We start from the raw sequence: 12912 nt of genomic DNA, 5'->3' as shown, positions 1-12912 counted from the left end.
TAGCAAAATACATGGCTCTTAATGGAGGAGACCTTCACCTCACTACAAAAAGCAAAGAAGCTCACATGGGACCACTTATTCATTGTTGCCTTTGTTGCAGTTGACAAAAGCCATGCTTTTGATGCGGCAGTATCGACACTAGCTGTGTTTGGTGTTGCCGGCGAGTTGGGAATGAAGTTGGCTAAAGATTCTTCAACTGCAGCAACAGTCATTGCCCCAGGCCCAGCGGATGCAATTGACACTACAGCAGCAACATCGACTTCTTGTTCAACAGCAGCAACAGTTCAGGCGACCTGCAATGCAAGGAACGGGTCAGATGCAAGGGCAACATCAGATGAAATTTTCTTCACAATTTGAACATAGAAAAAGCAGATGGGGATGATAGTCGTGCATATGGTCACTCAAGGATTGGTCAATCTAATGATAAAACAGTGAAGAGTACAGCAGGACCCTACAGCAAATCAAAAAAACTTTGCGACTGTCTTAACCTTGAAACAAACCCTCCTCCGCCAACCTTCTTCTGTGTCTGTCGTGAGATGCAACCCCACCACTCATCAACTACCCCAAAATTTTCACTGCAGTAAACAATAATTACCAAGCTGTAGAAAATTCAGAAATATCCCCAAATGGAATTAAGACAAGTCAGAGGAAGAAAGTATGTAGGTTCAGATTACCTTTCCGGAAGATGGCATCAAACAGGATAACTCGCTTCTGAGCATCCAAAAGCATTTCTGAAAACTTTCTCCATTGGACCATTGAGCATCAAACCGAAACCCTAAGCTGCATAGATAAAAGGAGGCGAATTAGTGAGATGAGAAAAAAAGAACGAAAAGATTGGACGGCCGAAAAACCCTAAAAAGTGGAATACGAGGACAAAGATAAAATCCTAAAGAAATTGAAACGGAGAAGAGAAGAGCACCTGGTGGCGGCATCCCTCAGGGAGATTTTGCAGAGTTTCATCCCAAGTATCTCCGTCGTCACCTCCGGTACATGACTTTCCATATTTTCACTTCTTTAAGCACTCAAGCATGATTTCGTTGGTGAATGAATGGTTTGTGTTTATCTGTTTTAAAATTTGGAACGATTGAGAGAGGCGAGTACATTGAAAGAGCGAGTGAAGTGAGAGAGGAGGACGATGAAGCATTGCTGTTACTTTTGTTTTTTATTGTTTTTTTTATTTTTTTTAGTCTTAACCAAACAAATCTTTAAGATATAAAAGACTATAAAGAATATAATATGTTTAGTTTTTTTTAATAGTATATTAATGATTATTAATGGCAGGGTTAATTAGGGTAGTCTTTTTTATTATTTAGTTTTTTATTTTATTTCTTTTTTTTAGTTTATCTTAGTTTATATATTTAAGTTAGTATTAAAATATCAGTTAGTTAATAAGTGGCCTGGTGGAGAGGGTGGTTTCCATAGTCTCAAGAGGAGTGGGTTCGATACTTGTACGTACGTAGCACTTTTTTTAGTATTTCATTTTCTTTTAGCTTTTATTTTTTTATTATTTTATTGTCTTTTAGCATTTTGTTTCTTTTAATATTTTTTTATGTCCATGCTTCTTTCTTTTAATTGCATCATGCATTCGAAACCATTTTTTTTTAACTATAAAAATCATACTTTTCTCGATTTAATATCGAGCCCTTTTTCACACCCTTGTAAGTCGATTGCTTTTTTAAGCATCGCCATCAACCTCACATAGCTTACTCTTGGGCTTTCTTACAATGAGCTGGTTCTCTTGCACTTACACTCATACTTTTGCATTATTTGTTGTTTGGGCCCGATTTAATTATTTCATTATTTTTAATCCCCATTTGACAAAATGTACCCCACTCCCCCGATGTGTGATAATCTTGTACTATTTTATTTCTTTATTGTTTGGTTATTTAGTTAGCTACTAACACAAGAATAAAATCAACAAATTTCAAAAATACAAAAATATGACTCGATCCAACGTCGAGTACTTTCTCAATAAACGAACCAACTCATTTCTCCATCCTATTCCATCCCATCTTTTTCAAACTTTCATCAAATGCTTGATTCAACGTCAAGCCATTTTCATAATAAAAACTCAAAAAATATTAATTCATAATTAAGACCTTTTCAATAAAGATGGAAGTGGAACGTGGTGTATACCACGCACTCCTGAGACTAGGATTCGAGATGTATATCTCGCCAATCCTAGCTTTCGCCATCATCCAAAATTATCCACTTTGTTCTCTCGAACACTCAATCTTTTTCTCCAACATCCATCAATACTTGATCTAGGTCAAGTCATTTTCACAACAAAACTCAAAATACCTAATCCCTATCTAAACACTTTTCAATAAAGGTGGAAATGGAACATGGTGTATACCATGCACTCCTGAGGTTAAGATTCGAGACGTATGCCTCGCCAATCTTAACTCTCGCCATCGCCTAAAATTGTCGATGCGGTTTCTTCAAACCCTTTCTCAATCAAATTCCAAAAAATACTTAATTCCTATCTTAACTTATTTCTAATAAAGATGGAAATGGAACATGATGTATATCATGCACTCCTGAGGCTAGGATTCGAGATGTATATCTCGCTCATCCAAGTTCTCGCCATCACCCAAAATACATCCAACCAATCAAACTCTTTTCTCGTCGCCGTGCGATTAATCAAAAACCTTTTTCATAAATGGAAGATATATTGTCTTAAGTGATACAAAACAATGTTTCGGCCACGATTGTTGAGTAGAGATAATGACGCTTTTCCGAATGTAGATTTATAAATCCGTTCGATGTGTGGTACGCGTCCACTCCTCATCTGTTTTGGGTAAAACGATGTTTTTGTCGATTAATACAACATAGCTTTCGCTAAAATCGACCAACAAACAAACATTTTTCTACCCAGAACTACGTAAGCCTTGACTTCTCTTTTGAGATACGTAGGAGCAAGATTTTTAAATCTTGTCAGGCCCACTAATAAAAAACTTAGGTTTAGTCCTTCGTTAAAAAATCCAAAAACATTTCTCCTTTCTTCTATCCTTTCTTTCCCACCTAATAAATCGAAAAGCCTAATATTTTAAGTAACACTAACGCACACAACTGACCTAATGGTTCCCGTTGAGTACAACGGACGTGAGGGGTGCTAATACCTTCCCCTTGCGTAATCGACTCCCGAACCCGGATATTGGTTGCGATGACCATATCTTATCCTTTCTTTTGTCTTGGGTTTTATCGATATTTCCCCTTTCCTTTTTAGGAATAAATAAAGTTCGGTGGCGACTCTGTTCAGTCCATCATTGCGAGCGTGCGATCGCGCTTCGCTTTGAGGTCGTATCCCCATTTTTTCGAGGTGCGACAGATGGCGACTCTGCTGGGGACAGGAACAACCCTAAGTGAGTCAAGCCTAGTTAGGACGTCTGTGTGCTTTTGTTTGTTTAATTGTGTGTCTTTTCCCTTTATTTATTGCTTTTTAATATCTTTATTGTTATATTGATATTTGTTGTATATTAGTTTCACTGTGTTGGGTACTTGGATCTTGATTGCAAACCATGTGGGAAAGACTCTACACCCGAGTCTAGAGTGAAAAAAAAACATAAGATAGGACGATGGTTGAGTAGTACGGACTCCCGAGGTGGATACCTCGTAAGAGTCGGTACGAGAACCTCACTTAGAGTAGATTCTTTTGCAAATATTGTCGCCCGAGGTGTATACCTCGTAAGCTTCGATGTTTCAAAGGGGTCCATGACTCTAAGAACCTTTTAGAACATTGGAACTCTGGCCAACTAGAAATGATGGTTGCGTAGTATGAGTTCCCGAGGTGGATACCTCGTAAGGATCGATACGAGAACCTCGCTCAGAATAGATTCTCCAGATGGAGTTGATGACCGGAAAGTATTTTCCGTAAGCGTCAAACAGTCTTTTGAATCCATGACTCTGAGTACCCCGTCTAGAACCCAGTCGACGGTTGCGTAGTACGGACTCCCGAGGTGAATACTTCGTAAGGGTCGGTACGAGAACCTCACCCAGAATAGATTCCCTTGATGGAGTTGACGACCGGAAAGTATTTCCCGTAAGCGTCAAACATTCTTGTGAATCAATGACTTTGGGGATCCTTTGTAACAAAACCCTAGATCATACCTGGTGAGAACCTATTCTTGGAAAACAATCAGATTCATCAGTACCTCAGACTTTTGAACCCGTGTATGAAAAGAAAAAAAACAAATGTGCATGGCTTGCATTGCATTCATTCTCATTCCATTGCATTTGCATCGCATCATAATGCATGTCATTTTCCAGACAAAATACCAAAAAAACTCATCCATCTTTTGTCCGTGAAGCAAAGTGATTCTCAACACGCGTTTAGAACAAAGAACCATGTCTCAGGGGATGATGGACGAGCTAAGGAAAAGCCAAGAAGCACTGAATGAGGAACTTAATCTTTTGAAGATCCAAATGAGATGGGTCTTGGAAACCCTGCAAGTCTTGTTGAGAAAAGAGGGTCACCCAATATACACTGCTGCAACAAAGAGAGCTACTAACCCGCATCCATCTGGTGTCACCCCAGGTCAAGGGAAATTCTATGTGGCAACTCCTCATTTACCAGTATATGGACCTCCCTCAAGACGTCATCAGCAACATCCTCTGGCTATTCCTCCTCAAAGTCACCAAAGCCAGGTTCAGAATAAAAATCAGAATCAGAACAAGAGGAACAAGGATCACAATGACTCGATTCCGGTGCCATATAGCAAGCTCTACCCGCAACTGATCCAAAATGCTTTGGTGACCCCTCGAGCTCTTACACCTGTGTCACCAGACCTGCCATGGTACAATCCAAATGCAACATGTGAATTCCATAAAGGGGCATTGGGACATAACCTAGATTCTTGCTGTGCGCTAAAAGCCTTGGTACTAGGACTGATTAACAAGAAGAGTTTAGTCTTTGAAGAAGATCACCCGAAGATCAAGTGCGAATACCATACTGGAACAATGGGGCACTCCATCGAGGAATGCTAGAGTTTTAAGCTCAAGTTGCAAGGATTGATTGACATAAGGTCACTAACACTCAAGGAGGAAGGCTCAGGTACATATACCTTGATTTCTGAGCCAGGTAATGAGAAAGGGAAAGGACCCTTGAGACCCCTCAAGGTTTTGTACCACAAGGAAGATGTCAGGGATGTGGCTAGTGAGCTATCATTGTTTCCTGGTAAGAGCATTGAGATACCACCTTGGATTTCCAATGTCACGACCTATACCAATGAAAGAAAAGGAGAAGTGAGTAGTGGATCCAAGAGGGTTGCGTTCGACGATGAGATTGAAAGAAAAGAATTTGAAGATCATCATGTCAAAAAGCTGGTTGATCCCAACCTTCAAGTTTGAAGAAGTCAATTCCCTAAAGCTGGCAAGCATTTGGCTGTCTCAGCATTTCTTTTGTAGTTTCCTCGCATGTTGATTGTTAATTGCTTTTAAGCATTGTTGTTTTCTTTGAATTGGTAGGATTAATGAAATGTTTATGCATCTTTTGAATTAATCCATTCGTATTCACTCGTTTTTCATTTATGTTAAAAAAAAAACAAAAATACTCCTCTCATTCACTTTTGTTTATCAAACTGTTGTGTTAACAAAGATTGGAAGGAGGATGATGAAAACGAAACACCTGAACGTGTTGTGGTATGCTTTTGAGTAAAACCTTGTCGATGATGTAAGGCATTGTTTCAAATCCCCAAACACTGAAGTTATAAGGAGTTAATCCCTAGACAACCACTTTGAGCCTAGAAGTTGGTGTTTATTTCGGATCTAAAACCCTTAATCTTAACCTGGGGCAGGGTAGTTATGTTCAGATAGTTTGATCGTGCATTCGATCTTTCAAAAAAAAAGTCATCCATATGGACACCCTCCAATTAGGTTCAACCACATGTTATCCTTCGCGCACACGTTGAAGTGTCGAAGAAGTTAAGAAAAGCTAAAATTAGTGTTGGTTGGTCCTTATCCACCAATAATGTGGCAGTCAACACCTTTAAAAAAAAATAGAAAAAAGCCCACTAGGTCAAATACCACAAGATGACTTAGGCAAAAGTTGGGGCATCCCGATGGACCAAAAGCTTCAGAGAAGCGGTCCAGGCAAAATTAGGGATAAAGAAGATCAATCAAAAGAGGTCACCAAAATCCTCAACAAAACAAAAAATATAAAATATGGTGACTGCCATTTCAAGAAAATTCGTCTTGAATCCTCATCACACCTTCGAACCCTCTTGGAAGTCGAATACGTGTATTTGAATTAACTGAACATAGGAACTGGAGATCATCAAGAAGAAGGGGTGGGTAAAAAATAACTTTTGAGCCTTATATCCTTTTGTTTCAAAAAAAAAAACGTGAACCAGACCACGTTACAACCCTTAAAAGACCTAATTGAGACATGGTTTATTTTGAAAGCATATTATGACAAGGTTGTGTTAACTTGACTCCAAACGATTTTTGTTAATCATGTGATGGCACCAACTTGCATACTGTGAATGACTTGATCACCATTGTGTTCTTATCAATGACTCGTTCACTGTATTCCACCCATTCATATCAATAAACTTTGATTTCAAATTTTTGCATAAGCATGGAATTAAAATTACCATTTTTGAATGAACAATCTTATTTGCGAGTCAACACTCAGCATCAAAGAAATTCAATACACAGTTGAGGAACTTGATGGAGTGAAAGAAGTCTAGTCAGGGGCAAATCACTTTGAGCATCAGTTAATTCGAGCTAGTCACCCTAAGGATCATCTAGCCAAAAGTAATCTGCTTCAAGAATCAGACTGGGGCAAGCCACCTCGGAGCTCAGTAAGTCCAATCACTCCAAGGTTCAGTTAGCCAAGAGTAATTTGCTTCAAGACTTAGACTGGGGCAAGCCACCTCAGAGCTCAATGAGTCCAACTATCCAAAGGAAAGTCAATCAAGAGTCTACCATTCCAGCATTTGGTTAGTCAAGTTGGGACCATTGCAAGTTTCAAACACCTGGGGCAAGCCATCTCGAGGTAGCCTCATGGCAAGTTGTTTCCAAACTCACTTTCAAAGTGAACATCTCCAAAGTCCCAACAAACTGGGGCAAGATGAGCCACAAAGGGGCAGAACCTCTTTCTTCGTGCTTTCAAACTGCTCAAACAAATTCTGTCATACGTCAACAACTATTGAGTTTAAGACGAGTGCCCGAAAATTATGCTAGCACGATTCATTAATCCTCCAAAAGGATCTGTTGGCTAAGCTGTGGCGATCAAGCTTGATAGAATGCTCCTTTGACAACATCTATCATAAAATATTTGGTTGAGTTCTCGGTGTTGAGGAATCATGAGCTTCCATAAAAAGCCTTTACAAACTCCTAGTCTGCCCAGTGTCAGCATTCTCATAATCATGATCATTCACATATCATGCATAAAAGGAAATTCAAATCATGCATAGCCGAAATGTACTTCGTGCTCATTTTGCATTGACCCAGGTCTTGTTGTCGATCCTAGATCCTTTGACCTCTAATTCCAGTTTGTCTTTGGCATCCCTAAACCACCATCCGGTTTTCACGGTCATTTTCAAGTCCAATTGTTGTTGGCAAAATCCGTTAAAGGGTGGTTGTAGTCCATTGCTTACGGTCAAAGTCCAATTGTTGCTATTCCGGGGTCAGGTCATACTTGAACCTGCTCTGAAGAGTTTTTCCAATTTTTTGTTCAATACCATTCAGGTCATGTATGAACCTGTTGTTGAACCTTTTTATTCCGGGGTCCGGTCATACTTGAACCTGCTCTGAAGATTCTTTGTTCAATCCTATTCAGGTCATGTATGAACCTGTTGTTGAACCTTTTTATTCCGGGGTCCGGTCATACTTGAACCTGCTCTGAAGAGTTTTTCCAGATTCTTTGTTCAATCCTATTCAGGTCATGTATGAACCTGTTGTTGAACCTTTTTATTCCGGGGTCCGGTCATACTTGAACCTGCTCTGAAGAGTTTTTCCAATTCTTTGTTCAATCCTATTCAGGTCATGTATGAACCTGTTGTTGAACCTTTTTATTCCGGGGTCCGGTCATACTTGAACCTGCTCTGAAGATTCTTTGTTCAATCCTATTCAGGTCATGTATGAACCTGTTGTTGAACCTTTTTATTCCGGGGTCCGGTCATACTTGAACCTGCTATGAAGATTCTTTGTTCAATCCTATTCAGGTCATGTATGAACCTGTTGTTGAACCCTTTTATTCCGGTGTCAGGTCATACTTGAACCTGCTCTGAAGATTCTTTGTTCAATCCTATTCAGGTCATGTATGAACCTGTTGTTGAACCTTTTTATTCCGGGGTCCGGTCATACTTGAACCTGCTCTGAAGATTTTTTCTCTGTTTGTTCAATACCATTCAGGTCATGTATGAACCTGTTGTTGAACCCTTATTCCGGTGTCAGGTCATACATGAACCTGTTCTGAAGAGTTTTTCTCCATGATTATTCCCCAGCGTTGTCAGGTCATGTGTGAACTGGTTGTAGCATCTTTTCCTTGATTCGGGTTAGTAAGTTGTATGTGAACTTACTACCGAAACCTCTTGTATCCCAAGTATCGATTAATCAAACCTCATTTTGATTACTCCCCAGTGTGTGCCTGATTCTCCAGCAGGACTGTCTCCCCAGCAAGTTGTTCCTTACCATTTGTCTGTCTTCCTGTGGACCATCAGCATTCCCCACAGTTTGGTCTGTCTAGTAGCGTCTCCTGTCAAGGGTCCACCATATCCCTAGCAGGGAAGAAAATTAAAAAAAAAAAGAATCATGCATCCGTGCATATCATATCATATCATATCACATCATGTCATGGGGATTCAGGATCAAAATCCGGGTCTTCTTAGTATTTAATCATCTCCCACTATGATCATATGAAGAGTGTCCTGCTTCATATTCTCTAGTTGAAGACGCTTAAATAGGGGCAACTGTCATACCCCGATTTTGATCCTGAAATTTTTCCATTTTTTCTTTTATTTTTGCACTTGGCCTAAGGTTCATTTGCATACATTCATCAGTATAAAATGGATTTTAATATCTTGACTCTTTTTATTTTTAATTTGATTTTAATTTCAAATTAAGTTTAATTCCAATTGTCAATTTAATCTTAATTATTTATTTTTACTAATGATTAAAACTCTAATCGATTTTTATTTCCAAATGAATGTTAGAGTTGATATCCAAGTAATTTTAAATGAATTATAGATTAATTGGTTTTTAATTTGGTTTTTTTGCTGATTTGTTATTAGTAATTAAATTGACATTCAAACTAATACTGGATTATTCCTAACACATCCATTTTTATAATTAAAATTCAAAATCCAAAATCCATTTTCCATCCATGGTGCATTTCAAATCAAATAATACATACATACACTTCATAACATTTAGCTTCCAAACATATCCAATTTCATTTTCATACATACGTTTTCATGTCCAATTACATTTAATTACCATTGCATATCCATTTCCATATCCTACAACAATTCCAACACACTCACTCAAAAAAAAAAGAAAAAAACAAAATCCAATAATAACACAATAATCCATTCTCAGTGTAATCTCAAATGGGTGAACCAAACACGTCCCAAGGGAATGGACACTGAACTTCTCTCACTTCATCTTTATTTGGAGATCCCGTTTTTTGAAGTGCTGAAATTTAAAGGAGGAATTACTATAACTCCACAGCAGAATGCATTTGGGATTCCTCCATCTAAAAAGAGGCAATTGGCGCAAACCTTCATGGGACCTCATAATCTTGGTTTGAATAACATTGAGTTTGGTACGGTTAAGCAAGTCAGACTTTCAACCATATTGCAGCACTCCCTTAACTGAAGTGATACCGGCTCCGCGAGATCACCTGCTCCTGCACCAAAAACCAGTCCTACATTAAAACCATCTGCAAAACTTTCATGACAGAAAAACATGCATAGCAGTAACAAACAAGCCTAAACAATGGCATGCTCTATCCTGTAGCACCATTCACAGTTTTAGCTCAAAACTCTCATAATATCAGAACGATGTCGGCAATGTAAAGTTCGGTGGCTTCGCTCCAAACAACAAGGTTCAAGGGATTTCCTTAAAAAGGATAATCCAAGATGCCACAATAATACAAGAAGTAAGAAAGAAAGTGGGCTGCCAAACTATTATACGTATTGAGGAATCGAAATTGAATTTTTGAAGAAGCTATGAGTTTGGCTCTTTGGCTAAAGATCGCAGTCTGCAACGTATTGAGGAACCTGTCCTGCTCACACCAATCAACAAATAAAAACAGTTTTAAAGTTTCCTGCATCAAAGGATACGTCAAGTTCTTCGGGTGGTCTCTCAAAAATTTGAGATTGCTATAACGGTTCTCATCCAAATTGTAGTGCAAAGGTAACCGTCTCTGTCTGCAACCAAACGTGTCGTGCAAAAACTATCTCCACTTTGAAAGCAAGAGGAGGCACGAAAAGTTGAAAGTGGCAGAAGAAGAGGTTCTCCTAGGGGACCTGCATAAGGTCTTGCCATCAAAGCAGTTTGTGCTATATTCAAGGTTGGGAGTTAAAAGTAATGCAGATAACATGTTTGATAAATTTCTCAAATGAAATTTAACCTGCATGTTTTGCTGAACTTCACTTTGAAACGCTGTTGGCATCATAATGCAAGTACCCACTGGTCTCAATTACTTTAACTGTCCCTCTATTCCACATTGCACCCAGTATCTGCATCTCCCCAATTGCATGAGGTTTGCAACATTGTCACTAGCACTGTTGGTGGATTAGATGATCTAGAGTGAAGTCAAAATAAGTTTAAGCGATCTTTAACTTTACCTCTCAGAGCTCCAGCTATTGTTTCCATTAAACACGAGGCACGCCCAGAAAACTGCTCAGGTTGATTTCCTGCAAATGGGAAAAGAGTTATTCAAGAGCACGTCTTCTCGTTACTTCAAAGCCACAACAGCAAAATGGAAAGAACATGACGGCATCAAAAAAAACTCACCGTAACTGCCGATAATTGTTTGGTTCCCCACAGCAGATACAAGAGTTGTTCTCATTAAATTGGCATTTTGACCATTGAATGCGGTAATACTGGAGGCATTTCCGGTTTTTAAGCAGCAGAGGTTTGCGAAGGAGACCTTGGAGACTTCTACATCGTTGGTCAATCTTCTAGATTTGTACACCTTACTGTGAGATAGAAAGTTGTTGTGCCAATATTTACACTACAATAGTTATAGCCGGAGTAATCCATCACTCACACTTCCAACAAGAGAGAGGTCCACACTAGAATGAGAGCCAAGTTCAAGAGATTCGAAACTCAAACAAACTCAAACCGGCAATGCATTGGATGCTGCAGAACGCCTTGCTCGTGAGACCGAACTTCCAGCTATCCAACAAATTTCACCAAAATAACAACCTGTGACCTGCCAAAGAACAAATCAGCGGAGGATAAGAGATATCAAAGAACAATTTTAGCAAAATACATGGCTCTTAATGGAGGAGACCTTCACCTCACTACAAAAAGCAAAGAAGCTCACACGGGACCACTTATTCATTGTTGCCTTTGTTGCAGTTGACAAAAGCCATGCTTTTGATGCGGCAGTATCGACACTAGCTGTGTTTGGTGTTGCCGGCGAGTTAGGAATGAAGTTGGCTAAAGATTCTTCAACTGCAGCAACAGTCATTGCCCCAGGCCCAGCGGATGCAATTGACACTACAGCAGCAACATCGACTTCTTGTTCAACAGCAGCAACAGTTCAGGCGACCTGCAATGCAAGGAACGGGTCAGATGCAAGGGCAACATCAGATGAAATTTTCTTCACAATTTGAACATAGAAAAAGCAGATGGGGATGATAGTCGTGCATATGGTCACTCAAGGATTGGTCAATCTAATGATAAAACAGTGAAGAGTACAGCAGGACCCTACAGCAAATCAAAAAAACTTTGCGACTGTCTTAACCTTGAAACAAACCCTCCTCCGCCAACCTTCTTCTGTGTCTGTCGTGAGATGCAACCCCACCACTCATCAACTACCCCAAAATTTTCACTGCAGTAAACAATAATTACCAAGCTGTAGAAAATTCAGAAATATCCCCAAATGGAATTAAGACAAGTCAGAGGAAGAAAGTATGTAGGTTCAGATTACCTTTCCGGAAGATGGCATCAAACAGGATAACTCGCTTCTGAGCATCCAAAAGCATTTCTGAAAACTTTCTCCATTGGACCATTGAGCATCAAACCGAAACCCTAAGCTGCATAGATAAAAGGAGGCGAATTAGTGAGATGAGAAAAAAAGAACGAAAAGATTGGACGGCCGAAAAACCCTAAAAAGTGGAATACGAGGACAAAGATAAAATCCTAAAGAAATTGAAACGGAGAAGAGAAGAGCACCTGGTGGCGGCATCCCTCAGGGAGATTTTGCAGAGTTTCATCCCAAGTATCTCCGTCGTCACCTCCGGTACATGACTTTCCATATTTTCACTTCTTTAAGCACTCAAGCATGATTTCGTTGGTGAATGAATGGTTTGTGTTTATCTGTTTTAAAATTTGGAACGATTGAGAGAGGCGAGTACGTTGAGAGAGCGAGTGAAGTGAGAGAGGAGGACGATGAAGCATTGCTGTTACTTTTGTTTTTTATTGTTTTTTTTATTTTTTTTAGTCTTAACCAAACAAATCTTTAAGATATAAAAGACTATAAAGAATATAATATGTTTAGTTTTTTTTAATAGTATATTAATGATTATTAATGGCAGGGTTAATTAGGGTAGTCTTTTTTATTATTTAGTTTTTTATTTTATTTCTTTTTTTTAGTTTATCTTAGTTTATATATTTAAGTTAGTTAATAAGTGGCCTGGTGGAGAGGGTGGTTTCCACAGTCTCAAGAGGAGTGGGTTCGATACTTGTACGTACGTAGCACTTTTTTTAGTATTTCATTTTCTTTTAGCTTTT

The 12912-nt window shown here is 39.0% G+C and overlaps 1 long non-coding RNA gene across 2 annotated transcripts; it reads right to left on the bottom strand.

Moving 5' to 3' along the window:
• Nucleotides 1–54: 54 nt before the first annotated feature.
• Nucleotides 55–12501, bottom strand: LOC127105104 (uncharacterized). Of its 2 annotated transcripts, none has more exons than XR_007794902.1 (4): nucleotides 12355–12501; nucleotides 675–780; nucleotides 489–575; nucleotides 55–293 (listed from the first exon to the last, which is right to left on the bottom strand). It is a non-coding gene; the product is annotated as an uncharacterized LOC127105104 (long non-coding RNA). The 2 variants fall into 2 exon arrangements; XR_007794901.1 differs by lacking the exon at nucleotides 12355–12501 and adding an exon at nucleotides 920–1140.
• Between the last annotated feature and the right edge of the window lie 411 nt (nucleotides 12502–12912).

Source organism: Lathyrus oleraceus, chromosome 7 (genome assembly GCF_024323335.1).
Source record: "Lathyrus oleraceus cultivar Zhongwan6 chromosome 7, CAAS_Psat_ZW6_1.0, whole genome shotgun sequence".
NCBI lineage: Eukaryota > Viridiplantae > Streptophyta > Magnoliopsida > Fabales > Fabaceae > Lathyrus > Lathyrus oleraceus.
This window is presented reverse-complemented; position numbering and strand designations above follow the sequence as displayed.